Genomic DNA, 26,440 nt, shown 5'->3' with positions numbered 1-26,440 from the left:
AAGTGTAAGCAACTAAAAGAAGAGATCATGGCTTCCTGTATATTTTTAAGATTTTTGATAAATAACTTTCATGAGCTACAATATTTTTTTCTGGCTTGACAGTATGTTTCCTTACCTCTTATGGCAATGGCCTAAAATAAAAATTTAAATGTATTCCTTTGTCTATATCTGAAATACAGAGGGATATACAGCTCCTATTTAAACTAATACACTTATGAACTGTTACTAGATGAGAGCTCTTTTAATAACTGTGTTATCTTTTTAATTTCTGGCCACATCTCTGCATAAAATGATTTTTGTAAGCCTATTGAACTGGTTATTGAACACTGATTTCAGCTTATAATTTAGTGTTCAGCATCTATTTACTGTTTTACAGAGATATGCCTAATCTGCCTCTACTATATTATTTTCATTTTGTCTGACAGAAGATTCAAAATGCTGCATTACTTCTTTTGATTCATTTTCATAATTACAATGAGAACTAAAATCATAGTGAAAATTCCAACAAGAAGTCTCTAATCATTCATTTGAGAAGGACGTTCGGATCTAAATTTTAGATCCAAGATCATCCTTGGAAGTCAATACTTTCTAAAACTTCTAAAGCTCAATTTCGGTGCCACATTTGGACTTGATGATTTATAGAACTTATATAGACTTGAAGATTTACAGAATTATATATAGAATAGGCCCTACAGATGGTCATTACATTCTAGAATTTTCTTACACTAACTTCATATTGTGAAGAGAAGATTATTTGCATTAAAGTAAAACCCGTGTGGACAAATCAATATTTATAATCACTAAATACGTTTCTGAAAAGAAACAATATATCCATTGTAGAATATCTTCTTACTGAAAGTTTCTTAAAATAAGACAAGGGAAATACCCTGCCAAAATAAACTACTGAAATAACTTAAAATGATAGCAATCATTAATCTAGTCTTACAGTTTTCTAGTTCCTACTAAGAGTGTCTGATCTAGGACCAATTTCCAATATATTGAACAACTTTTGGTGTCACATTGAGATCCATTCCATGTAGCCATATAGTCAATTCTACTGCCCTAATGATTATAATTTTTCTTTTTCTTTTCTTTTCTTTTCTTTTTTTTTTTGAGACAGAGTCTCTGTCATCCAGGCTGGAGTGCAGTGGCACAATCTCGGCTCACTGCAATCTCCGCCTTCCGGGTTCAAGCTATTCTCCTGCCTTAGCCTCCCGAGTAGCTGGGATTACAGGCATGTGCCACCATGCCTGGCTAATTTTTGTATTTTTAGTAGAGACAGAGTTTCCATATTGGTCAGGCTGGTCTCGAACTCCTGACCTCGTGATTCACCTGCCTCGGGCTCCCAAAGTCTTGGGATTATAGGTATGAGCCACCACGCCTGGCCAGGATTATAATTTTTTAAATATTGTCCTTAAGCACTGGTTAAAAACTTCCACTCATATCTCATATCATATTGCCTCAGGGGGAAATGATATAAAGTTTGTAAACAAACTATGCACTTAAATTGTGTTTTCTATTTAGCTCATCATTGAATGCCATTAAAATTCTAAGAGGGCATTGCTGAGTCTTTAAAGGATTAAGCTCTGAAGTACTTTGTTATTTTGTTTGCCTATAAGTTTGTCTGTGTGGTTTTGTGTGTGTGTGTGTGTGTGTGTGTGTGACTTTTATGGTTTTTACAACATTTGGCATACAGGTATTCAGTAAACACTCAGTCACTTTTTGTTACTATTATAGATGGCTATGCTATATGATAGTTGAAAAGACAGTCACATAATCACTTCCTAGGTACTGCACAAATTATCAGGATTACTGACAGTATCTTGAAGGTAGCTACAGTTAATAAACCTAAAAGTTAAGAATGCCTCTCAAACTAGTCACTAGACTTTATCCAATTATGACTAGATAATAACCCTGAGATAATAACAGTAAAAGATAGGTAGGCACATATACATACAGCTTAATCAATATTTGTCAAACATCTATTCTTGTTTGGGCTGTTTGATACCCCAAAAGGCAAAAATGTCCCTAATTCTGCCCATACCCAAAGGGCCTTGCAATAGAAAGTGTATGAAGCATAATTCAATATACAAATAAATCAACATGAAAAGACAAACTGTTACATAGAATTATATGACAAGTAGTACTGGTACTCAATATCCAAACTCTGCTTTCCTCTTGCCAGCAGAATCTTGATATTGCTCAGAGTTGAAGCCATCCAAAACCTTCCTTAGACCAATGCGGCTAGGGATGAATGGCCAATGTTATGGCCAAAAAGGTGGGCAAAGAAATGTACACAGAAGTCTGATTAAAATACTTGTGATACCTTTGTGTTTTCTAACAAGATGGTACAAATGCAACTGAAGCCAAGTTCTTCCAGCCTTCATCATGGACATTACGGCTGGAACTGCAGCAGCTTACATGTGATCATGAGTGAAAGGCCAAGAAAATCAGCATGATGTGTTTTCTGTACTTGATCCAGGAACCACTAATCACAAGATTTCTTATAATATCAGAAAGATAATACCCTGTTTGTTTAAGTCACTGTGGCCTAGGTTTCTTTTACTTGTAGCAGACGACATCCCTGAGTGACAGAGATAAATAGAAAATTCAATTGAGATGTACTAATTATATAGAATAATAGCCTAATGAAACTAAAAACTCCTCAGAAATCACATTGACCAGTATGTATGTTTTACATCTGAGGTCACTGAAGTCCAGAAAGTTAAGTGACACAGAGTTTAGGGACAGACATTGCATCATCTGACACCTGATAACTAGCTGATAGGCTTTAACCACAAATGTATAGTCATTTAATGCCAACTATATGCACGAGTAAAATGCTAGATTCTATAACAACATTTTAATTTTTGTAGATGTCTTACTTCTTCTGTAGGACTTTTATATATACCATCTCAATTAAATCACAGTTCTATTGAAATTATCAGTGTAGGTATCAGTCTGTGTGTTTTATAGACTGTACAATTGAAGCACCAATGGAAAGGACAGCATGCCCAAGATAACAAAGAAATTCAATGGTATAGTTTGAACAGGGAAGGTATTTTTCTTTTAATTTCATAAAAACCAATCATTGAAAGCAAATTACCTCCTTAAAACACAAATTATTTTTCTACCAATTCTAAACTGTTGATTTGAAATTGAAAAATAGTCATTTAAATTTTTATTTATTTAATGAAAAAATGCAAGAGTTTGTCATCTATTCCAAGTGAGAAAACATCTCAGAAAGGCTAACGCTCTCTTGTACATGTCTTTCTCTACGATTTAGGCTTTTTTTTTTTTTTTTTTTTTTTTTTTTTTTCCCGAGCCAGGGTCTTCTCACCCTACTGTCCAGGTTAGAGTACAGAGGCATGATAACAGCTCGCTACAGCCTTCACCTCCTGGGCTTAAGCAATCCTCCCACCTCAGCCTCCCAAGTATCTGAGACAACAGGTGCATGCTACCATGCTTGGCTAATTTTTAAAACTTTTTGTAGAGATGAGGTCTCACTATATTAGCCAGGCTAGTATTGAACTCCCGGCCTTAAGTGTTTCTCCCCCTTGAGCTTCCCAAAGTGCTGCGATTACAGGCTTGGGCCACTGCGCCTAGCCTTTCTCTATTTTGCTATCTCTTTGATGTCTAACATTGGTATGGGCAGATGAGTAAGTGTCCTTTTAGTTGGAAAGACAGCAGGGATTTTTCAATTTCATGAATAGGACAACATGACACGCTGTATTTCGGAGGCATATAAGTAAATTTTCCATTTCTTGTTCAAGTAGTTTCTCAATTCTCCACCAAAACTGTGCAACGGATTTGAGAATATGACTGGAGAATGCATAAAATTATTATTTTATAAAGAAACAATCTCCATAAATGTATTTTTCTATAACAAGCCTATTTTTAAATTTATCTCATCAATAAGTAATCTCTCTCCCTTGCTATAAATCAACTTGTGCTCAATTACCTGTCTGTCTGTCATGCTTTCTTTATGCTTCAAAAAATCCTCCTGACAGTATTAGAGACTTTAAGGAGCATCCATATTTTTGTGTGTGTGTCTGTGTGTGTGTGTGTGTGTGTGTGTTATCTTTGCTTATAGTAGCAAAGGCAACGATTGTATATTGAAAACATCTCCTTTCCTTCCTTGAATGTAAAACTAGTGAGTAACAATCTACACATTTCTCTCATTTAAGCATTTTTATAGGCTGAAGGAGGTTGCACATATAAGAGAATAAAATAGGAAATAAAAAGTAGATATATTAATGTGCTTCCTTTCCTTTTGTTAATGAAAATAAGTCCCAGTCAACTTATAGAGAATACCAAAGAAAACGGAGATTAGACAAGAAGGGTGGACAAAAGATTTATCCAGAGACAAGTTTTAAAATCAAAAGCCCCAGCTATATAATCAAGGTTGTCTGTAGTGGAGACCAGCTATTAAATCAATACTTAACTAAGGCAGATACACACATATCAAAAAGCTGCTGCCAAAATGACACAATTCTGATTTAGGTCTTCCCTCAGGTAATCCAGTAGTAAATGTTCTTGTCAGTCAAACACTGGGAAAAATTATTCATAGATCTTAACCCCAGGATAGCAAAACCAAAGAGTGATTGAATAGTTTAAAAATCTTACAAGTGGAAGCACAATGTCACCTTTTTACGGGGTCCCAGACATGCTTTCTCCCGTTTTGTAAGAAGATTTTTAAACTAGTTAATTGTGGCAGGAACTCTTATCTTTAATATTATACTGATATATTCAAGTAAGATGATCCATGAATCTAAGTTAATAACAATTAAAATGGAAGGCAGCACCTTCTGAAGCCTCGCTAGACATCATCACGGATTTGCTACAAATTGTCTTTGTTTACATAATGTTCCAATTCATTCCTTCACTTTTATCAAATATGTATCGATTTCCTAAAATGATCTAGACACTTGCTGTGATGTAAGTGATTGTGTTTCCCTAAAATATATATGTTGAATTCCAATGACCAATATGTTGGTTTTAGGAGGTGGGATCTTGGAGAGGTTTAGAGCACGAAGGCAGAGTCCTCATGAATGAGATTTATGCCCTTATAAAAGAGGTCCCAGAGAGCTGTCTTGTCCCTTCTATCATCTGAGGACATAGCTAGCAGGTACCATCTATGAACCCGGAAATGAGTCTTCACCAGACACTGAATATGCTGGCCCTTTGATCTTGGACGTCTCAGACTTCCGAACTGGAAGAAAGAAATTTCCATTGTTTATAAATCAACCAGCTTATGGCATTTTGATATAGCAGCCCAAAGAAATGAAAATAACCATTTATTGTGTCCAGTCTTACAGCAATAAAAGTCAAAATCCCAGCTTTTAAAAAGGAGATCAGTTTCATATCACGGTTATTTTACAAATGGATCTTCTCACTTGAGAACTGGAGTTGCAAGATACATTTTTATATGTCATTTATATGTTATCTTCACTGAGAAATTTTCTGCAATTTCTTCTTTTTATCCCAATACTTCAAGTTGTCTTCAGCGTGTTAGAGGAAAAGCACTGGACTAGGAAGCGGGAAACGCATGTTTTGCTCTAGCTTTTCCTACTAAATAGGTGTTGGCTTAGATTTACTGATCAGGTATCTTCAAACTTTGATGAGGTATTTGAGACAGTGACTTCCTCTTCTATAAATAACTCTAAGGTTCTATTCTAAGTAATTATGTATTCCCAGATTAGACCCTAAGCCACACAGAGACTGGAGTTATTTTCTATTCTGTTTGTACACCCTATATCTAGCACATCATCCAGTACCTAGCAGTGGATGAGATGAATTTTTAAAGTGAGTGAATAATTTGCAACCAGTTGTCTTATCAGGAGGTTAATTTCCTCATTTAAAAAATGACAGATGTTGACTAAGTTGTCTCTAAAGACTCTTCTTAGCTTAGACACTTTAAAATGTTAATCCTCTGTACGCCCAAATTTGTAGGATTAGTAACACTTTCTAAGTGGAGATAAAAGAAAAAATTATCTTCTTGTTCATCACTGCTTTAAGGATTAAAATTAGCCATTTAAATTATAAAATGCCATATGGCAACAGGACAAGGAAATGAAATGTTTCCTGGCTTAGAACAAATATACTTGAAAAAGAAATGACGGATTTTGCAGTGCTTTCCTCTACTAGAGTACTGCATATTCAAAGGGCACATTGATTTTATAGTCAAATGGACTGAATGATACATTGACTGCCAAACAAATAATTCCTTGTTATACTTTCATCATAACCAATAACTTAATAAAACTATATGTTATGATAGTCATCCCTTTTTCACATTTTACATTATGCAGAATATTTAGAAGTTTGTAAATTTTATGGAATGAATACATATACAAATCAATTTGATAACATCAATCAAAATTAATTATTTCTAATTTTAAAAATATAAAAGAATATATTTTCTCTTTTAATGACAAGAAAAATAAACACAGTATTAAAAAGACAACTGCAAAGAGAGCACATGTTCCTTCTGTTAGTCTGCAGTGAGGTGTCTTTTTCTTTTTTTCTTTTTGAGACAGAGTCTTGCTCTGCTCTGTAACTCAGGCTGCAGTTTAGCGGTGCAATCTTGGCTCACTGCAACCTCTGCCTCCTTGGTTCAAGCAGTTCTCCTATCTCAGCCTCCCAGGTAGCTGGGAGTACAGTCGCATGCCACCACACCGACTAATTTTTGTATTTTTAGTAAAGATGGGGTTTCACCATACTGGTCAGGCTGGTCTCAAACTCCTGACCTTAGGTGATCTGCCCGCCTCAACCTCCCAAACTGCTGGGATTATAGGCGTGAGCCATCCTGCCCAGTCTGCAGTTAGGTTTTATTTGCTCTTTTCTGGCTAATCTAGTCTTCAGCTCTTCAAGTCTAAGTGCCGAGTTAGTGACGGTATGCTTGTGCATTATTGAGCAAACATCAAAACTTATTTTAAAAAACATCCAGAATGCGCCACAGTGAAACAAATTAGATGAGACCTTTGCCAAATGTTAATTTTCTATTGAGAAATACTAAAAATATGAGTAAGATAATAGAAGGAAGCCAAAATAATACCAATTTGTAGTGGCTGAATTAGAAATATTTTGGGAACCTGCTGATTTCATGTTTATGAAAGGGAAACAATCAAACAGGAACTAAACACTGTGGGCCATATGGGGGTAAAATAGCAAACGGCCAGCTCTGAAAAATAATATGGAAATAAGTATGAAACAGGGAGTATTATGAGCACTACCTATACAATGAATAATCATTATGGAAGAGCTTCCAGATAGAATCTTGGCCTCATTCCCAAAGCACATAACACATTTTTGTCACAGTTGTAATTGATGACTTTGAACTATGCTGATACAGGGAATGGGTAAAGTTACCATAGTGAAAGGGAAACAAATGCACTTAGTAAACCATAGTGGCTACTGTTGAAAGAAAGAAGGCAGCCTTTCAATTGCAAAGTGAATTTTGTCTCCAGTTGACTAATGTGGTTGACTTTTAGAAGAAACATGGTCCTAATTAAGGGTTAAAAGGCTCATTTCAATTTGAATTAACTTTAAATTAAAAAATAAAGCTGTTGGTAAATAGGTCTCTTTTAGTATTCAGACATTAGCTCCCTACACACAGACTATGTTAGCAATTCCCAGCCATAAACACAAACTAATGACTAGAACCAGCACTGACTAAACAGATGATTTCCTGGCCTTGCAATTCCAGGCCTGACAGGGCTATTTGCCTGTACAAGGTCAAAGCAACTGTTTATTCCCAAAATGAGCTGTACTCCACAATGTTACAGGAACTCTATTCTTTGCCATCTGAATAGAGGTACAATGCTTTGAGGCAAGGCCCAGGCATTTCAATACACTGGAAGTGGCTATGTTCAGTCATTAAACTCTGCCTGCAATGTGCAGCATTTACAAAGTGATCAAGTGTTTCCTTCTTCTGTTCCTTCCACTGTTCAATAAAAAAGGCCTAAGGCAAAATGCCACCACACCATTAAACACAACAAAATCAATCACAATCTAGTACGGCTCAAAGATAGCTTAGTAACAAGGCTTCATTGTGTTTGTTGTTGTTGCATCAGATTTAGCAAGACAGGTGCCAGTAACACTAAAATATGTCCAATGCACATTCGCCACAAAAAGAATGTTAACAGCTTCTGGTCCTGAGGATGGTCGTGTTTTGCCAGCTTTTTGGCTGTCCACTTTCAAAGAACTGTATGTCTGAGTAGCACTAGTTGGGTTTTCTATTCTTCATGATCAGTGCTCAGAGAATAAGATCAATTAACAGAACATGCAGGTAATGAGCAGATGATTATGGGGGAAGGGCGAGAGCGAGAATGGGACAGAAAGTCTTATTTATGAAGATGTTATTAAGGTGAATGTCAAAATGCACAGGGTTCAACTTTACACTCAGGATATATTAGCAGACAGCCTGGAGAAGCTATTCAGAATAGTGCTAAAAAGCTTTTTTTGAAGTGTTGTTTGCTTGCTTGTTTGTTTTGTTAAATATCAGAATAGTATTGGAAATTACAGGAAAACACTTCCTAGAAAGGAGTTTTGGAGATGCTAAATCACTACTACATCTGAATACTCTCTACTGTAAATTAGCATTTCCTAGGTTGATTTTGAATCATAACTAGAACAGGAATTTTGGTTACCAATCCAATATCCACCTTTATAATTTAATTTTAGATGAATAGAATTACCATTATAAATTGAATTTCAGAGTGTACAATGTCACCCAGAGAAGGAGTCTGAGATAGAAATGATAAAAGCCTGGATGCTGTAATTTCTAAAGGTTCAATATTGTACATGAATGTTGGAAGAACACTTAGGTCCTAGGTATGTTCATCTACACAAAGTTATATGAGCAACGCTATTTATAAAATTGGCAAATTAGAAAAAAAGCGTGATGCCCTAAATTAGAAAAACAGCTAAATAAATTATGCTATGTTCACACATTTTCATAATTAAGTTATGCTATTCTCATACATTTGTATAATGGTATTAATGTCTCACATGGAAAGGTGCTCAGAATATTTTTACAGGAAAAAAGGCAGGATAAAAATGTATATATAATTTTGTTGTTGTTGTTTGTACTTTCTTATTCATCAAACATTAACTTTATCACTTATTTCACAAACTTAAAAATTAAAAGGTTCTTAGAATTAAAATTATTGCACATACACAATTAAAATATCAAAACATCTTAGTCAACGAATACGTGTGTTTGTATAATTTGAGGTTTGGGTGCATGCGCATGTAGTTATGTACGTGTAAAGTATGTAACTACATTGCACACTCTGTGTGGGGCAAACATCTGCATACCCACATACCTCTCCCACTCTGTCTGCACACACACACACAGATGCACAAATATCCACTCACCACAGCTCTTATTTGTTCTTACTTCTATGTCACTGATCTAAGAGCTTTATTTTTCTTCTTGCTTTTTTCCCTTCAAAAACATACAACATGGAGGGAATTTATAATTGACAGAAAATTTTGATAGTCTACTAACGTGAATTTTCACACTTTCCAGATTAAGTAATTGTGTCCCCACTTGGTAAGATGTGTACAGAAGATAGCACTTTTTTTAAATCCAGGATTTAAATGAAAACCTGCACAAAGTGGAAAATTTAGAGCAAATTTCTGTGGATGCTGCAAAATACAAAGTGCAATTATTTGCTCTCTTAGTTACATTATTGATTATCCACTCTGCAAATAAAAGATGACAAACAGGAACTTTGAACAATGGTGGCATCATTGCATTTTATTTTAAGTTCTTCAAATTGGCTTTACTGTTTAGATTAATTTATTTTAAATTAACGTACATTTCTATTATGAGGAATTAACTCAGCTTTCAAATTCACACCTTAATATTTCATATCATCCTACCAACTTTCCATTCCATTTTATTTTTTGAAATTTATTAAAATGACTTATGTGATAATATTATTGTTAAAAAGTCAATGGATTTAAAGTAAACCTTTGACATATAATTTATACATTGGATTTTTATTATCACATAATATTACCAACTAGGAGAAGTTTATCATTTAAAAGTATTCAATATTTGCTTTGAGTGATTTCATGGCAGACAGACATTTATCAGATAACAGAAAAACAAGAGTTAGTGTAATTTTAGGGTCTGTTTTTTATTTATTTTTATGTTTATGGTAAGTATTTGTTCTCAGATAGAAAGGGGATTTCTATTTAAGGTATCCTGAAAGTTATTCCCTAAATAGATAAGAATGGATTTCTCAAGGAAAACATACAACCATCATAAATAAGTGCTTAGGAGATCAACAAAACTTGACTGAATGAGTCTTTCAAATATCTTAAACGAATCCTCTTTTCTGAAACTATACAGACATAAATGTTTGTAATTGTATAGGAATATTTATATATTTGATTTTCACATAAAGTGAGTTCTATCTTATTCAAGAAAAATTATTTTTCTATTTTACTAAGAATAAAAATATTTGTAAAAACTTGCCTCCATAAAGTTTCAGATTTGTATATTCACTCAAACTTGTATGTCAAAAACACAAAAATATTCCCCTCCCCCTATGAAGGTGGAAAGAAATTTCTCAAGTATATAGAACAATCTCATGGGCAGACACCTCAGCAATATATAGCAGTATTTAATGGTGTTATGAAAATAAAATATCCCAAAACTTCAAGATGCACTATAACAGGTTTACATTCTTTAAAATGGTTAACTTCTAAATAGAGAGATAAACATTTTTTTCCTCACTATGTTATTCTAAAATTTTACCTTCAACTTGGAAGATGAATTGCAATAAAGGGAACACGATGATTAAATCCATTTAAGAGGAAGAGAGAATTAGTTCCTGTCCTTTAGAGGACAGGAAGAGTGCGAGAAAAGATGAGAAAATAGTATATTGGATATATTAAGATGGATTGCTTATAGTTGGCAAATACATAACACTCACAGTATAAATAACTGGGACACATTAGGAATTTGGACCATAAGGAAGAACAATAGAAGGATCTCTGCCATTTTTGTTCACTTTGTCAGGAAATGTCACATAACCTCAGACTTGGTCATCTGTATTCAGTGTTGCTACCCTAGAAGTGTAGAGGGGATGGTGGGGGGCGGACTGGGGAGTGGGAGGGAGAAAGAGGAGAGAGAAATGGTGTGTTTGTGTGTGTTAAAATGGACACACCCAGGGTATGTGTGTATGTTTATATATGAATTTAAACCACCACCCTATTTCTTAGTAGAGATAATTACATATTCCATTAACCCTTTGGAGTTACGTTTTAGAATTTCATTGGTTGCCTTGAGATATTCATTCAGGATAATTGTGTTATTTTTACATTGGGCAAAAAAATGAGACCTAAAGAGGTGAGGGGTTGGGAAGAGGGTGGGAAAGGGAGTTAGTTCCCTGAGATTGTTACATCTTAGACAGCAGCACACATTTTGTTGCCTTTGAAAACCCAGGTACATTGAACCACAATATTTACATCACCTTTTCCAGAACCATCTACCTGAAGAGAACAGTTCATACCTATACGTAATGTAAAAAGCAGCATTTACTGAAACCTATTCCATGCCTAGCGTTGCACTTGTGTTTTAATTCCGTATTCATAACAATTATGTGAGACTGGTATTATCTCTTTTCCCTGAGGAGAAGGTTAGGGCTTAAAGGTATTAAGTACACTGACTGTTTATACCAAGATTTAAGTGCTGTAAACAGAAATGAAACCATGTTTGAGGGCTTCCAAGACATAGGTTTTCTGTGTTTGCATCCAGTTTCTTCTTATTCATGTAAAATTGTAAAGTGACAACTAATATAGCGTTAACATGCAATCCTGCACTGTAAAAATCAGGTAACCAATTTAATGGAAGTGTGACTATGAAGATAGAGACATCTTCCAAGGCACACAGGGAATTGATTACCTCATCTCTTTCCAGTGACTGTTAGTTCCACAGTAGTTTTCTTCAACAATGTCTTAGAGGTCTAGTCAAGTGACTGGCTCTGATGGAAAGAAACTTTATTAGGAGTAGAGAATGCTTAATTTATGCAGACCTGCTGAAAAGGTATTTGTGGGCTGAATTATTTTGTGGGGGGATCTGCCTGCTTCCCATATAATGGACTGTCTGCTACACGTTATTAGTGAAAACACGGAACTTTTATTGTGTAGAGGGGAAAAATAAAGCATTTTATTTTCCTAAATTAGTGGAGGGTGCTTAATGTCTGACAGAATAAAGTAATAAAGTGAGATTGCATAAATTCTTTGAGTTTTTTCTGTTTTTTTGTTTTTGTTTTCGTTTTTCTTTTTTTGAGATGGAGTCACCCAGGCTGGAGTACCGTGGCATGATCTGGGCTCACTGCAACCTCTGCCTCCCGGGTTTAAGCGATTCTCCTGCCTCAGCCTCCCAAGTAGCTGGGATTACAGGCGAGAGCCACCATGCGCAGCTTATTTTTATAATTTTAGTGGAGACGGCATTCCATCATATTGGCCAGGCTGGTCTCAAATTTCTCACCTCAGGTGATCCATGTGCCTCAGCTTCCCAAGTTCTTTGAGTTTTGTTCAGAAACCATTTATGGCATTTATAGATACAGTGACCTACTGTGTATCTGTACCATGTATCTGAAAGCAATACAGAAAAAAAAATGCATAGTTCTCAAGACTTTCAGGGGTATATTGATGCACTTTGGAAAAGATGCCTAAAAAAACCTTCCACACTGTCCCCCATCTATACTTACCAATTTGATTATACATTTGGCACAACTAAATAAAGTATTTAAAAACCAATAACACTTCTGTCAATTAGACCTGGAAAAGTACATCTAATAGTACATCTAATGCGCCCTCAGTATATCATATGATAGAGTCTGTACCACTTCCCTTCTGAGTAAATCTTGGTTTCTTAGCACTTACAGTTTGATGACACATAGTGTGGGGATATATCTGAAAAGAAAATTTTTATGACTAGGCAAGTTCATGGAAGTATTATATAAAATCATTTGAACTCATTCTAGCAGTCATTTCTAACTGCCTTAACATTTCATCGTCTGTGTGTTTACAGGCCAGATAAAAATTTCAAGTACTTGAAAACCTTCTTTCTCAAACAGTGTGCTATATTCAGTTGAAAACTGATTATCTTCTAAGGCAATCTAGTCACTCTAAACACTGACAGTATAATCATGTTTTCATAAAACACATGTAGAAAGCACATTCTACATGTGTTTAAAACTCCACTCCATTATGTTACTGCAGCGTGATAGATAAGGTAAGTGTACTTCACAGGCATCTTTCTTTTATTTACCTTTATTTCTCACCATGTACTAAAATGACTGTCTTATGTAAGGCAACCAAAAAAACTTTCAGGGAAGAATGGAGGCCTCTTTCATCTCTCCACAGCAATTCCCCATTATCACATGTCCGATGCCCAATTACTTTGTTCAGCCAAACACATATATCTTAGTAGGTCTAATTTCCCTTTAAAGAATCAGTCTCATGCTCTGAATCAATCGTGAAGTTTCCTAGTAAAAAAAACCCGAAAGAGGATGGACACATTTGTGAAGATATTTATGTGTTTCATTAGGTGCTAAATACAGAAATAGGGTTGGCCTCTGTATTCATGGGTTCTGCATTTATGCATTCAATTAACCACACATCTTTTTTTTTTTTTTTTTTTTTTTTTTAAATGGCTAGTCAAGGGTCAGGTGCAGTGGCTCACTCCTGTAATCTTAGCACTTTAGGAGGCGGAGACAAGTGGATCTCTTGAGCTCTGGAGTTCCAGACCAGCCTGGGCAACATGGCGAAACCTCATCTCTACAAAAAATACAAAAATTAGCAGGGTGTGGTGGCACTTGCCTTAGTCTTAACTACTCAGAAGGCTTATGTGGGAGGATCACCTGAGTCCAGGGGAGTCAAGGCTTCAGTGAGTCATGATTGCATTATTGCACTCCAGGTTGGGCAACAGAGCAAGATCTTGTCTCAAGAAAAAGATGGTTGTACTTGTATTGAACATGTACAGATCTTTTTCTTGCCATTGTTCCCTAACTAATAAAGTACAACAGCCACTTATTAGCATTTACATTGTTTTAGGTATTATAAGTAATCTAGAGATGTTTTAAAGTATATGGAAGCATGGAATAGGTTATTTGCAAATACAATATTATTATATACAAGGGGCTTGAGCATCCATGGATTTTGGTATCCTCAGGGGTCCTGGAAGCAATCCCTCATTGATACCAAGGTACAACTCTGTATAATATGTGTAACATGTACATAATATGTATTAATATATATAATTAATGATCACCATCATCACATTTTAAAAGTAGAAAAAAGGACTTCCCAGTGTCCTAAGTGTCCTATAAACATTTATTTAAAACAAAATCTTTAATTATATTTTAATTTTTTATTCTTTAATATAATCTTTAGTTACACTAAAGATTTTGTTTACAAAATCTTAATTAGATATAATATCTTAATTGTGTATAAATCTTAATTATATTAAAGCAAATATCACAAAGATAAAGGAAAATATGAGTTACATTTACTAAGGAAACTTTTTCCTTAGACATTTAAGTTGGCTTAGAAAAGAAATGGAGTAAGTGAATTTCCAGTTGAATAATATTTATGGTATGTACAGTGTCTAACCTTTAAAAGAGATCTATCATTTTCTGTGATATATACAAAGTACTAAAGTATTCACATGGTATGTAAAAGGAAAAACTAAAAAAGTAGAAGGCAGAGAATTCTAGGGTAAAAGTCTTGAGGCAGGAAAGAACTGGAGAATAAATGAAAGTGAAAGAAAAAGAGTATAGCTAGAAAAGAAATGATATGAGGGCCTCAAATTAGTTTGGTGGCACATGCAGGCCAATTAGGCCATGCCATGTCTTCAGGCTTATATTAAGGTGGCTTGTTTTTCTATATTAAGTGTTATCAGGGGTTATTGAAAGGTTTCATACATGAGGTACACCATAATCAGATTTACATTTCAAAGAGATTATGCTTGCTTCTATCGGGAAAATGTATTAAACTGAGTCAAAAATGGAACAGATAGGAAACTACTGAAATAATCTAAATACGAAATCATATGGCATAGATAGAGAAGTGATTATGGACATAGAAAGAAATGTATTTATTTGAGATATATTATGTAGATGATATGGAGATTTTAGATGATGCAGAGTGGCAAAGTGGAAGACAGCATAAATCATTCTTCCAAAAAGACACATGCACTCTTATATTCATCACAGTACTATTCACCAAAGAAAGACATGGAATCAACCGAGGTGACCATCAGTGGCGGATAAAGAAAATGTAGTACATATACACAGTGGGACACCATGCAACCATAAGAGAGAAGGAAATCATGTCTTTTGCAGCAACATGGATGCAACTGGAGGCCATTATACGAAGTGAATTAGGCAGGAACAGAAAACCATATAGTGCACATTCTCACTTATAACTGGGAGCTAAACACTGGGTACTCACGAACATGAAGATGGCTACAATAGACATTGGGGACTAATGGTGAAGAGAGAGGGAGGGGGGTTAAGGGTTGAAAAATTAAGTAGGTATTATGCTCACTATCTTGGTGATGGGATCATTCATATCTCAAATCTCAGCATCACACAATATACCCATACAACAAACCTGAACATGTGCACTCTGAATCTAAAATTAAAGTTGAAATTATAAAAAAATAGAATGACATCTAAAAACTGGTAATTATGTGTGGTGATAGATGTGTTTTGGTAATCATTTCACAATGTAAATGTATACCAAATTGTCACACTGTATACCTTAAATATATGTAATTTTTGTCAATAATATAGCAATAGAGGTAGAAACTAATAAATCTGGATAAACTAGTTTAAAAAAAAAAAAAAAAAAAAACTAACCAGGTGCTGTGGCTCACACATGTAATCCCAGCACAGGCGTAAGCCACAGCGCCCGGAGGCCTAGGCAGGTGGATCACTTGAGTTCAGGAGGACGAGACCAGCCTGGTCATCGTGGGGAAACTTCATCTCTACTAAAAATACAAACAACTTAGTAGGGCATGGTTGCACACATCTGTAATCCCAGCTACTTGGGAGGCTGAAGCACGAGAATCGCTTGAAACTGGGAAGCGGAGGTTGCCGTGAGCCAAGATCGCATCACCACACTCCAGCCTGGGTGACAGAGTGAGATGCTGTCTCAAAAATTAAAAAGAAAAAAAAAAAAAAAAGACTGACATCTAAAGTTCCACATTGAGCAGCTGGGAACTATTCCTATTTTTTGAGTTACAGAAGGAATGGCTATATGAGCAAAGGCACAGGAGTTGTAATTTGGATATGTTACATTGAGTTAGCCAATAGGAAATGCCAAGTTAGCATTTGCTGTAGTAAATTGTGTGGTATTTATAGTATTTGTACTGCAAAAAAAAAAATAGATTCCAATATTTTCATGTTAAGAAAAATGCCACATTTAGTTTTCTTTGTCACATAGGCTTCTGTTTATTGACACTAAATGAAGTTGGTTAGCAAAAATATGGGTTTCTAGAGAAAAGCCAAAGTGGTCTAGAAATACATAACTTCTATGTAAAATAATTCAATAAAATATTGCTGGAGAAATCTTCCACATTACTGATACATAAGAAAAATAAACTATCTTTACTGAGTTGGGTGATTCATCTTCTTAGAATATAGTGCTTATTAAACCAGAATACTGGTTTTGATTTCTTCATGAACCAGATACTTGTCTTCAAAAATAGAAAACCTGTGTTTTAAGGACTCCAATACAAGCTTTTTTGTTGTTGTTGGCTAGTATATACTATTTATAACAAAATAGAAAAGAAAAAATATTATTATCACATCAACAAAAATCATGTCATGACTACTGGACCAACAATTAAAAGTGCATTCTCAATGCTGGTAAATTAATAGGAGATATTATTTAGATCTGCACATTTTAATCATTAAGAGCCCAGGTTCAGACTGCACAGGTTCAAATCTTGGCTCTGTCAGTTACTACATATGTAACTGAACAAGTTCCAAAGCTTCCTCACGCTTCAGTTTCATTGCCTGTAAAATGGGGATAGTAAAAACTTTATAACAAGATTTTGTAGGAATTGCATGTGAGTATAAATATTCTCTAATACACATTAGCATATTAGAAATTAGTAAGTATTGACACACTTTATATAAATAAATACATATTGTGTATAAATATTTCTGAAATCTACAACACAGGTAGATGTGTCAATATATTTGAACAATATTAAACCACATTTGCCTTTTCTTAGTTTTCTACTTTTAGAGATGTATTGGACATTTGCTCTTTCTTGGAATATTATGCAATATCCTTTTCTTTTAAAATTATACTTTTTAAATATAATTCACAAAGATATATCACAAAATAGCACCTTTTTTCAAGTATGTATTGATAGCTATGTGACAAGTCTTTTGCCACACCCTACTTTGGGAGCCTAGAGATTTCCATTTGTGTATTATGTCTAGATAACTTAAATCAGACAAGTCAAATAAATCTTTTCTTGGTGGATATGCCAGGCTATCTTGTCACACACATATAAAAACATTACCATCCTCTGAAATCTTTGTCATAGCTGGTAAAAACACCAAAGCTGAATGAATCTCCTCAGGGGTAATTGAAATGATTACCTTTGACTTTGTAGCTTAAAGCTGCTTTGCTTTTTTAATATAGGTACACTCTTCCCACTCCCAATACTGGCAGTTTTAAATTTTTTATTTCTTAGGCTGCCACATACACTAGTAAACACTTCCAAACCTGGCTGCCTTCCCTATATATCTCGTCCTCACTTTTGGAAGGAGCCTTCTTTTACAGAGTTTCCAAATAGGTATGACTTTCAAATACTTTAGTTTTCCCAGTCTTTTTTCTCAATAAGTACAGCACCATCGCTAAGGTGATACTGATCGTTTCAACTTTCAGCCACTTGTCCAAATTTATATCATGTTGACACTGACCAATGTCTCCTCTGTCTCATAATTTTTCTGGCAGTTAATGAGAAGTAAATGGCTAGAGCTATTAGTCCAAATCCTAGGGCATAAGTGTCCAGATTATAAAAACCACATTCACATATGGCAATAATTGGCAAGTTCTTTTAGGTGATCATAGCATTATTTCCAAAGACTCAATGGATAATTGAATAATTCCATAGTGCCAAATAGGAAACGCTATTGAATGAGATAAGTATATACTGTTTCTCTCTCTCTCTCTCTCTCTCTCTCTCTCGTTGTGTGTGTGTGTGTGTGTGTCTGTGTGCAGTTACTGTTTTTCCATGGATTTTTCCATTGAAGTAGATTCATTTGAATAATCTGTACCAGAATTTGTACACTTCTACCAAAATTCTAAAGTTAACTTTATACCAAATGCAAGTTCAGAAATAAGATAATTCATTTCCACGCTGCATAAAGTATTGCAGAATTAAAGTAACGGAAGACAATATCTTTATACATCTAAATACCATGATACTAGGAGCAGCAGCTCAGTTTTGTAAGTGACTTTTTATCAAGAAGCTTCATGTTGTTTATAGAATGCTATTTTAACTAAATTTTCTCGTTATTTTTATTCTTCAAAAACATAACAACATTCAATCTGTTGCTATTAAGGCATTTATTAAATTCATATTTTAGGATTCAATTTTACATACAGTACCTTTACTTATAATGCTAAATATGCTCTTTTGTCCCCACTGGTTTATAAGACTCTGCCATGCTCCTTTCAGTTTCTTTCCAACCTCTTTCTATTTGCTCACACTTGGTAATAAGTTAAACATTTCTCAGACTCACAAGTAATCAGCAAATGAGGAGAATATTGTGGTGCTTCTAAAGGAATAGCAGACATTTAAAGGAAGTGCTGTACCCAAGGTATTTCAGAACTGACTTAATGGAGTGGTATCAGAACATTTCTTAGAGCAGAAATTATTTTACATGAGCTTGAACTATATAAGCACAGCTTCCTTATTGAATGGCATCTTTTCATGTAGGAAAAGGAACAGCTTCAGATCAGGAGGCAGCAGAGCTGTATATTATTTCTGATCGACACTGTTTAGCTGGCTAGTGTCTTACATTAAGAACTAGTCCCAGATCTCAAAGCCAATGGATGGTGGAGATGGACTTGCCAAACGATCTTCCTTCTTCAACTCACATGCTGCTTCCATTATGCTCACAGCATAGAACCTCAAGAACAGCTAACAAATTGTTCCTGGGTCAATTTAAGAAGGGATGTATGTGCTTTTGACTATACTTTACTCGGCATACATGTGTAAATATACTGAAGTCCAGGAACAGTGTCATAAAACAAGCCAGCGGTGTGAACTTTGTTGTAGAGAGAAAAAAAAAGGCAGTCTCTCATAAAACATACATAACCCATCATTTCTTTCTCTATCACTTACTATACGTACAGGATTCTCTTTTCAACAGCCAAGATGATATTGATTGTGTCTTAGGAATCTTCTCAATTTCACATTACAGAGGAATACACACCAACGACTGATAGAGATAGATCATTACATACTCATCACATGAATAGGGTAATTTTGGTGAATAGTAACATTTTGAATATTTCAGTAACAATTTTTTGGGAGTTATAAAAGACTTTCAAATATTTTTGTGGTGTTTTACATCTACATTCGTTGCTGGTAATCTAATATCTAATTTTTGCTAATCAAGATCCTAAATAGGCATATAATGAAGTATAAACAAAGATTTAAAAAATCTTGCCATGCAGCCTCCTGGCTGGGATTGTTTCATTTAAAATCTCATATCCTAGAGTAAATAGACTTCTTCATCTATTTAGCACTCATCTCCCAGGATTAGAAGATGACACGAGATGGTTCAATGATTACATTGGAGAATGTGTTTCCCCTAAAGCAAAGATAATATCCCTGTAGTCACCTTTAGTTTCTTATCTCAAGTTCCTCTTTCATTTGCTGAATTTCTATTCCTCTGTGTCAACTATAACTTGAAAATTAAACACCTTTGGGACACTAGAGAATAGCACGAGATGAACACTATTCTGACCACAGCTGGAGGCCACCAAAATGCTGCTGCACCAGAGGAAGTGAAAGGCTTGGGTGTCCTGGGAAGATAAGTGTAGGAACTGGCACTTACATGTGGTTTCCCCCATTATTTTATTATTTTCTATTTGAATTATTTGTACTTGCACGTGTGTATATCTTTCTTCTATATATTACTAGTAAGACTAGTTTTGACTAGTAACGACTGAAGAACAAGTTGTTATTTTTAGAATTATGCTATTTTTCAATATCATCAGAAATTGCCTTGTGCTCAGAATTGTGAACATTTTGAACAAAGTTATGCTTAAATACATACTTATTTTGCCTGTAGGTACCTGTACGGCATTTATAAACACCAATTTGTTCTGTTATTTTATATAGCATTATACACAATATATACCATTGCTTATGAAAAACAAGCCCAAGAGTTTTAAAAGTTTCCAGATTAGTTATAGAAAGCATATTAAGATCAAGTTATTACACCATGAGCCTCTACTGGAAACCTCTTATAATTTTTAATTGTAGGGAATTCACATAATAGCTTAGAATTAAAAGAGAGAGGAGCTATTTTAACATTTTATGGCATCAGTTTAGGTCATCTGAGGCCCCCAGTTTTTGCACAAATGATAAAAGGCTCTCTACTGACAGAACAAATTACGCCATGAGAGAGGGTCCTTGCTCTAGATAGGGTTTCGATGGATATAGTCATTGTGCTTAGTTTCTATGAGCTTCAGTTTTTTTACCACTCTTTCTGGCTGCCTGGTGACTATGCAGCTCTCCTGTTTGTAATATTAACATCTGTGCATGCTTCCACTTTAGTATATTATATTGTCATTATCTTTCTTCGGGGCTTTGGCCCTATTACACTGTAAATTCAGTGAGAATAGTTATGTCCTATATATCCTTGTGTATCAGATTTCCGAATACTGCCTAATACAAAATTGGTAGTTATTATTCATTGACACAAATAAACTGCATGCATACATACATGGATACATGTGTGTGGCATGGGTGTGCAATGATAATACCTAGTATACATGTCATGGCATGGTATGAGTCTCTGCTCCTACTTCTCTTCTCCCTCCTCTCTCTTACTCTCAATCTTTCTCCCCAGAAGTTCTTAGGTTCTATAGGAGAAAAGAAAGGAGAAAAATAAGAAAATGGCACTTAGACTAGAAAATCAGAAAATTGCCTACATTTTGGAACCTGGAGAAAAAATAGGTGATACTGGGAAGGAGATTGAGAAAAATGACAAATGGTAAAAACTGATAGTAGAGATCAATAATTTCATAAAAAGCATAACTAAGAGCAAAATATTCTGAATAACATATGGTAGGTGAGAGAACCAAGGAAATGTGGATTGAGCAATCATTCTTTGAGCCTATGGAACATCAACATTTGCACTCCTCTGGGGAAGGATGTGTGTGTGTTCTGATTTCACACAATTGTTTAAATGCAACCAACACAGTACTTGTGTAAAGTATTACACATTTTCAAATATAGACAGTACAAGAAAACTCATAACTAATATCAAGTCTTGTGAGTTACTCTACCATTCTTTAGAGGCATCATTATTGTATTTTTATACGTGGTCAATCGATTATGCTTGGCATCTCCACAAGCAAAAGTTCTACAATTAGGTTTCTGATGAATGTAAGCATGTGTTTGGAAATGAAATGCATTTAACCATGGACACCATCAACATAACCTTTCTGTATCAAGCTGGCCAGCCATCTGACCATTTACGTGCTAACTTTGATACTTTATTGGATTATTATGTGCAAATGATTGAGGGCCAGGATACTGGAAAGATTTTTAGAAGTCAAATCATTCAATAGAAAATAGTCTGAAATGAAAAGAATTTGAAAGAAGCCAGGACAACCAAGATATACAAACTATCATCATACCCCCGTGCCCCACATCCATATATCAAATCAAAGGATAAAAAATTGCTCAGAAAATGAACTTCCTTGATAGCTGTTAATAAAGCACAAAATTATACCTTGACATCTTGTCTCAGGAAAAGGACAGTAAGTTGTCTTTTCACTGCAGAAAGCATACTTTCCATTTATCAACAATATGGCTTTCTAAAATATCTCTTCAAGTTATTATAGTCTTTTATGACCAGAACTGATTGTGAAATATGATGTTACAAAAAATCAATAATAAAATATTCATATGATCCAAGGTTTTTCCAAATTGAATCTGACTGGGTCATGGAAGTATGCTGATGTCTGGAATGCATGTAATATGCTGCTATATTATTGATGCCTGTCAAATAACGGAAATTGTTACAAATTAATTCATTCCTAACCTAATTAACCCCGTGTGCAATATTATATATATTCCAGACAAGTACTATTTTTCTCTGGCCATAAAATGAGAAAAGACAATATTTCAACTTATCAAATCTCTTTTTAAGTCACTTAGAAACCTCAAAGACTATTGCTTATGTAGAAGTGATACAAAAGAATGCATTACCTCATTTCTTTGAATTATTTTTGGTTTAATACAAAATGTTCTCTTTCTAACTTTTTTATTGTAAAAATATTCCATAAAAGTGTCTGGGCTGTTTTTTATATATTGAATGGATAGAATATATTAATATAAATATATTGCATTACTTTTAAAAATGTGTACATTTGGGGAAGGAAATGAGGAAAGTTTCTTTGATGTTATAATGCAAAAATGATTCTTTGTTTTTTACTTACGATGTATCATAGGTCTAACTTTTCAGGTCAATATATGACAAGACACACTTTATCATGGTATAGACAGAGTTTAAGACTGGGCTTTATGGAATCGGAGAGTGTGTTGTGAATTCATTTTATAATATTTTGCTACTTCCCTTTATCCCTCTATTTACACATATCCTTCCCCAACCCCGTTTGCCAGTAATGTCATGCTTTTCCTATTGGCAGCGCAGGGCCAGATTTAAACACATCCAGATCTGAAATTTTTCTATGCTCCAAATCTATCTGGCATCTGCTCCACATCAATAGGAATAGTCCTGTTTTCTTTCTTCCTGCTAACTGATAAACCTAGTGAGTTTATCATTAAACAATAAAAGAAATGGCAAATCAAGAGAAAAATCTAATTGTTGAGACGTTTTGAACTATTTTAATCTGATTTTCTATAACCATCATATGATATTATGTTGCAAAATTTTTCCTTTAATTATGGCCAAAAATTTCTATTTGTCTAATTATAGAACAATTTAACATTTGGTTAAGTAGATTTTAAAAGGGAGGGCAGCTTTGAGTTGCAGTAGAATGGGCATGATATGGTAAGTTGGATCTCAGGGAGCATCAGAGTTTGGACACTTTCTAAGTGATCTTAGAAAAGTTATTCAGACTCTCTGAACTTATTTTCATATATTTATACTGAGTACAAAGAGTGGTTGTGAACATTGAAACGACCATTCATAAAGTGTCTGACGTAAAGGAGGTACTTACCAAAAGAAAGATTTTGTCATTATACAACAGTTATATTTCACAACTGATACTTCCATGCAAATCTTAACAGTGCCAATTTTCAATGGCATTGTTTTAACGTAAGGCAACTCTCAAGTATGTTAGAAATCTAAGAATTTCATTTTCCATAAGAGAGCATTAGGTACCACCAAAGAGAAAACTGTAGCATATTTAAAACAGAACTTTTCCTCCTGCTTTCAAAATCTACAACAGTAAAAGAGAAGTGCTTTGTGATTAATCTCCTTTTTAGGACATAGGAAAAAGGTATACACACACACACACACACACACACAGTGTATACTCTGAGAGACAGAGACCTCTGTATTGTACCACATGTTGTCAAAATGCGTTAGTGAAATATCATATCTGATAAAAACTAATGTGTAGTGATGCCCCACTGACTGGAATGTCACTGATGCTGTGGCCTGTTGTTTTTGACACCACAGAAGAGGATCAAAGCATCTTTCATGGTGATAAAGCTGGCAATATGGATGGGAAATAGTGCCAGAGAGACTGATTAAGTGTTAACATTCCCACCTGGTGCCATGAAAATAGCACATAACATTTATAATTCAGGGCGATTTTCTCCTCCTGTGCCTACTTTCGTGCCAGCTATAGTATCTGAAACAGCACTGATGAACACTTTCTTTTTTATATTCTGTCCCAGGCAAGTTATGGGTTACGGCAACGTATTTTTTTGTGCTATTTTTTCAAGGAGTGCCTTTTACATTTATATTGCGTATTTAAAAAGGCATTTCAAGTGAACCTTTTTATGACTCATCCATTCTCCCTGGCTGTATATGTGGGTCGCCACACTCAGGCTGTCCCTTGATTGATAAGTACCTCAGGGAACAGATTTTTCTTATAATACTTTAGAGATGATTCAGGGGATCCAGGTCCTAACTTTCCATTTTCAAGGAATAATGTCAACTAAATTTGATATTCTGAAATAAGAATAAATCCTTTTTCTGAAACCATGCATCATCTATCACAATTAGACTTACTGGCACGTATAATTTTAGCATTGTCGCTTTTTCTCCATGAAACTAACTGCAAGGCAAATCCAGCATGAGGCCTGAAGAAAAAGAACCCTTTCAGAACTGCTAAAGCTGAGATGGTTAAGTGGACAAGATTGCTTTTTATTTATTTATTTATTAAAAAGGAAATTTCTCTTCACAGGTTTCAATCATCCTAAATCAAAAGGGATGGTGATATTCATTTAGCTTTAGGGAAGATTCTCCTAAAAATGATTAAATGTCATTTTTAAACCAAATAAATGGTTAACACATTTGTATGAATTGCTATCATCCACAGGACAAAAAAAAGCTTTCATTAATCCCTGAAGGTGCACTGAAGTGTTCATCTTTCCTGAGTTCTGAACTGTAGCACTTATACCAAATGTCTCATCACATACTGTAGTTGATTCAGAAACAAACCATGCTCCTTAATTGCCATTCTATTCAACTTAATCTCTGTAGGCATACACTGTCATTATAAGATATTATGTTTTAACAAATGGAATAAGTATTTTGCACACACACATTCACACACATTGTATACATACAAACCATATATATATATAATATATGACATATATGTCATATATACAGTCATGTACCACATAACAATGTTTCAGTCAATTATGGGCAGCGTGCATGACAGTGGACCCATAATATTATAATGCCATATTTTTACTATACCTTTTCAATGTTTAGATAAGTTTAGATACACAATACCAGTGTGTTATTATTTCCTTAACAATATTCGGTGCCATAACATGCTGTACAGATTTGTAACCTAGGAGCAAAAGGCTACACCACAGAGCCAAAGTATGTGGTAAGCTATACTATCTAGGTTTGTGTAAGTACATTCTATGATATTTGCACAATGACAAAATCACCTAAGGATGCATTTCTTAGAATGTACACCCATTGTTAAGTAATGCATAACTGCATATACTTTTTTTTCAAATAATTTCCATCAGGGAATAATTTGCTGAGTGTACCCAAATGATGTCATGATGTAACAGGTATTTCTATTGCTAACTTGTAAGATTTTAGCCAGGCTTTATGGTCCATTTGAAATCACTATGTTTAGATTTTGTAGGCTGCCATCTAGGTGCCAGATAGCTGAATGCATCTTATGTTACTGATGAGGTCATCATGAAGCAGCATGCTGAGAACAGCAGGACTGTCACCAGGCTCTGGAAATGAGGCAGTCATGTAAGTGTGTCTTCATTTGTATTCTTTCATAATTTATTTGCATGAGCTTTCACTCTTCATAATCAGTGTGCTTTGGATCTTTGATTAATACAGTATACATTGCTTTGTATCACAGTAGCATTGATTCCCACACTATTAAAGATCTTTGTTAGAAAAAAACAAATCTTATTTGCCCCATATGATCCTCATAATTTATATAAAAAAGTCACTTAACTCTAATGTCACTATGAGAAGAAACAAAACCTAAACTACTAATTAGAAACTACTTTAGAAAATAGAAAAGTAGCTTTTATATAGGCACAAACATTAATTTGACCCTGTGCTGATTATTTTATGGTGAAGAAGGTAACTAAATTTGACAAAATTTGAAATTTGACTACATGATTTGAGGTAGTGAAATTGACCTCTCAAAACATATTTGACTTCTGTGAAAAATTCCATGATAGCAGCTACCTCAAATATAATCAAATGGACAAGGACATGTTGAGATGCCTAGTAAAATGAAAAGCATTATAAAATATTAATTCTTGGCGTATGTGTGTGTACATACAGTATCAAATTAATATTAAAATTAACTTACTTCTAAGTTATTCCCACTAAAAAATCAAATTTTAAATTCTTAATAGTTTATAAAAAATATATACCTGCCATGACATGAGACTATTTCTTTTTATATTACTGATGACAGTTTTAAATAACAATATGTAGCACTTAGAAGC

The 26,440-nt window shown here is 34.5% G+C and overlaps 1 protein-coding gene across 1 annotated transcript in view; it reads right to left on the bottom strand.

The window, feature by feature from the left end:
• EPHA3 (EPH receptor A3) overlaps positions 1-26,440 on the bottom strand; it is a 357,317-nt gene that overhangs the window by 126,339 nt on the left and 204,538 nt on the right. The window lies entirely within an intron of this gene.

The sequence above is a fragment of the Chlorocebus sabaeus genome, chromosome 22 (genome assembly GCF_047675955.1).
Source record: "Chlorocebus sabaeus isolate Y175 chromosome 22, mChlSab1.0.hap1, whole genome shotgun sequence".
Classification (NCBI taxonomy): Eukaryota; Metazoa; Chordata; class Mammalia; order Primates; family Cercopithecidae; genus Chlorocebus; species Chlorocebus sabaeus.
The sequence above is the reverse complement of the archived record's forward strand: the minus strand, read 5'-3'. Positions and strand labels throughout refer to the sequence as shown.